A 4,564-nucleotide genomic window follows, 5' to 3' on the forward strand; every position below is an offset into this window, starting at 1 on the left:
CATATCCATCTCCGCCAGGACTGCGGAATGCCTGACCTCTTGAGCCTCTAGAATGCTCCTCACAAGACGCTGACATGCGGCTGCCGCGTTCGGCAGGCCAAAAGGCATGCGAGCATAGCTGTGAGGTGGACCCTCACAACGCCCCACGCGTGAAGGCCAGAGGCGCTCTTGAGATGCGGCTCGGTTGAGCCCTGGTACGTCGATGCAGACGCGTAGCCCACCATCCTCGCCTGGATGGGGAGCTACGGCGGGTACGCGGCGGCTGCCGCTCATGACTCTTGACTCCTGCAGCTCCTGAATGATCTCGCTGATGAACTCCTGAGGGTTTGGCCCTCCTTGCCTTGTTCCTTCCTGAGGGAGATGCGCTTTGAAGCACGCCTCCAAGTGGTGCCCGAGCGCCTCTCTCGTGATCTTGGCAAAGTCGATGGCCCTCCAGGAGAGAGCCCCCGAGCCTTGCCCGAGGAGGGCACTGGGCGCACCTTCCTATGCGACAGAAGGAGGCGCCCCTTGAACGGGCGCGGAAACTGATGGGCCTGCCTCCCGAGGGTTCAGACCTGGTGACGCCTTCTTCTTCTTAGGGGCTGCCTCAGGAAGTCTCCCGCTCTTGTGCTCTGGATCCTCGATTGCCGCGGCTCGAAAAGCACCCTCAAGGGAGCACACAACATCCCTCTCCTCGCAAGGCACTGTGATGACTCCACTGCTCTTCGGCATCTTGAGGACATTGTAGCCGTGATGAGTCACTACCATGAACTTGGCCAGGGCTGGGTACCCGAGGATGGCATTGTATGGCAGGCGGATGTGAGTGACGTCGAAGTCAATGAGCTCGGTGCGGTAGTTGTCGTGCTGCCCAAAGGTGACAGGAAGGTGAACTTTCCCTATCGGTGGCTGCGCACTTGAGCTGATACGCTGAGCTGAACGTGATAGCGCATGCTGACCACCTGAGAGGGCGCGTGGCCTCAAGCTTGGGGAGGACTGCATTCACCTCGCGAGCAAACAGCCTGAAGATGCACTGAGAGGCTCGGGCCTGAGTGCCGCCCAAGATGCAAGCGATTGCATGCGGCTCCTGGAAGCCCCCAGCCCCTTCATCCTGATGATGGTCTTCATTCCTCCTCGGCTGAGGTGGCAGAGGAGGGAGGCCTAAGTTGCCTTGAGGGCGATCTTCACGAGGATGATCCCTCCAGCCTCCCTCGCGAGGCTGGTGCTGCCAGCGGTCCTCGCGAGGTCGGTCACGCCACCCTTGGTGTAACACCCACGATGCGGCTATATCTCCCACGTGTCGAAGCACGACTTAGAGGCATAACCGCATGTGGTTTTGTCCCAAGAAGGGTCATCTTCACACAATCCCATGTAATGAACAAGAATGGGATAAAGAGAGTTGGCTTACAATCGCCACTTCACACAATACATAAATTAAGTTCATACAACATTCAAAATACACTCATAGACCGGCTACGGTCAAGTTCAAATGAAAAGAAGACAACCCCAAATGCTAGATCCCTGATCGTCCCGACTGGGCTCCTCTACTGATCATCTGGAAACGATACATAGTAACGACCAAGGGCCTCATCAAATTCCCACTTCAGCTCAGTTGCGCCATCTGCGCCAGTATCCTCGGCACCTGCATCTGTTTTGGTAGAATCTGTGAGTCATGAGGACTCAACAATCTCACACCCGCGAGATCAAGACTATTTAAGCTCATAGGTAGGACAAGGGGTAATATGGTGGAGCTGCGGCAAGCACTAAGCATATATGGTGGCTAACATACGCAAGTGAGAGCGAGAAGAGAAGCAACGCGTCAGCCGAGAAGCTAGAAGCGATCAAGAAGTGATCCTGAAACTACTTACGTCAAGCATAACACAAACCGTGTTCACTTCCCGGACTCCGCCGAGAAGAGACCATCACGGCTACACACTCGGTTGATGCATTTTAATGGATTCAAGTGTCAAGTTATCTACAACCGGACATTAACAAATTCCCATCTGCCTCATAACCGCGGGCACGGCTTTCGAAAGATTATATACCCTGCAGGGGTGTCCCAACTCAGCCCATCACAAGCTCTCACGGTCAACGAAGGAATAGACCTTCTCCCGGGAAGACCCGATCAGTCTCGGAATACCGGTTCGCAAAACATTTCGACAATGGTAAAACAAGACCAGCAAAGCCGCCCGAAGTGCCGACAAATCCCGATAGGAGCTGCACATATCTCGTTCTCAGGGAACACCGGATAAGTGAAGCGTACAGGTACCGACGTAATCCAAGTTGCCAAGGAATGATCCCGCATGGTGCTCTAGTTTGGACCAACACTCAGAGGAGCACTGGCCCAGGGGGGTTAAATAAAGATGACCCTTGGGCTCGCGAAAACCCAAGGGAAAAGGGCTTAGGTGGCAAATGGTAAAACCAAGTTTGGGCCTTGCTGGAGGAGTTTTATTCAAAGCGAACTGTTAAGGGGGTCCCATAAATCACCCAACTGTGTAAGGAACGCAAAATCCAGGAACATAACACCGGTAAACGGAACTAGGGCGGCAAGAGTGGAACAAGTCACTAGGCATAAGGCCGAGCCTTCCACCCTTTACCAAGTATATAAGTTGCATTAATATAAACAGGAGATATTGTGATATCCCAAAATACCCATGTTCCGACCTGGAACAACCTTCATCTTCACCTGCAGCTAACAATGCTATAAGAGGGGCTGAGCAAAAGCGGTGACATAGCCAGACAAAGGGTTTGCTAGGACAGGATGGTTAGAGGTTTAACATGGCAATAGGTAGGCATGGTAAACAAAGGGAGGTAGGGCTAACATAGCGAAAGAGCAAGTACTAGCAAGCAAAGATAGTAATGATTTCGAAGGTATGATCATCTTGCCTGCAAGGTTCTCAGAGTAGTTGAAGGCTTGATCCTCATAAGCATTCTCAACAGGTTCCTCGTGCACGTACTCGTCTCCCGGCTCTACCCAAAGCAAGAACACAAGCAAAGGAACCACAATAAATCACTGTGCAATGCACAAACAACATGATGAAATACATGTCATGATATGCGAGATGTGACATGCAATGCATATGCGTGCTTCAGAAGGAATGATGATGAACAAGGCATCAACTTGGCAAACCAAGTATGCCGCTGGAAAGATGAGATGATTTCGGTTGAAATCGATATAAAGATCACCGAATTCGGATGCACGGTTTGCAAATGGCAAGCAAGACAAGAATGGCATAACGTTGCGATTATCAGCACGATGCTACTTAGCATGCAACAAGAAACTATGCTACAGCACCCCATCATAAAAACAAAGCATATGGCAAACATCTACAGGATATGCTTAACAAAAGAGGAACACTGAGCTACGGCTCATTCACATCATAACAGGTTCAAACAAGCATGGAGAAAGTGCAAAAAATTATCAGGTGGACATGGCATAAACAGCAGCACGAAGCAATGTTCAGAGAAGGTTATCAACATGCTACAGGAACTTATAATAGCAAAATAAGACATGGCATGAATCTACTCAAAGCATAAATCAAAAGTCCCTTACTGAGCATAAGCCAAAAAGGACTAGAAAATATGATGGCACCCACGTAAACATAGCAAGTTTCGTTAACAGATTTCAGCAAACAAAGCATGGCATTGAAATAATTATGAAGGCACCTTCGCGAGCTCGATGCACTCACTACAGAGCTCCTCATGATAAACTAAGAAAATCCATCAAGAAGACATGACATAGAAGCTATACATGGCAAGAAACAACATCATAGCATACCGGACCAACTACAACAACCTCGGCCAAATTGAATAACATGTAAACAATCTGCCAGGAAACAATTTGAAGAAAAAGTAGAGCATGAAAATGACATGCTAGACTACTCCATAATTGCAACCAGGACCATGAATGGATAGAGCAAAACCATGTTTTCAAAACACCCTTACTGAAGTATCTCAAATTATGCATGGATTTCTCTGTAGCAACATGTTTACATGGCATCAAATTTACAGCAGAACAGGAACTAAAATCAGCATTAACACGAAGCCTAGTTTGCATGCTTGTGCTAGTCACCACATTGATCACAAAAATACATGATAAGCACCTCTGTAAAGAAGACATAGCCTAGTTCAAAACACATTTAGGGACCAAGTTCATAGGATGCACACATCAATCATGGCAAAAATGACAAAAGAGCTCATTCTGATAAGAATCTGAAACTAACAATATGAAGCCCTCTTCCAACAGAATTTCGGGCATCAAGATGAGCTCAAATGTAAATGATGCAATGGAATGAAATGATGTACTCTTCGAGGCGAACAATTTGACATATTACACGCACGAAACGGAGCTACGGGTGCGAAGATGTGATGCGATGAAGATGCAACAATTTTAATGCAGAAAAAGACAGACGATTTCGGGGGTCGGGGAAAGTCAACCATGGCTCTTCATGATCGGATATGGCCGGAACGCGGCTCGGACGCCGAGGTTCGCCGGAGATGGAGCCCGGGGCGCGGCTGCCGGAGCTCGGGGAAGGCCGGGGACGACGAGATCCAGGAGGCGGGCGGAGGGCGCCGGGGTGGAGGCCGG

This window comes from Triticum aestivum, chromosome 5B (genome assembly GCF_018294505.1).
Source record: "Triticum aestivum cultivar Chinese Spring chromosome 5B, IWGSC CS RefSeq v2.1, whole genome shotgun sequence".
Taxonomy (NCBI): domain Eukaryota; kingdom Viridiplantae; phylum Streptophyta; class Magnoliopsida; order Poales; family Poaceae; genus Triticum; species Triticum aestivum.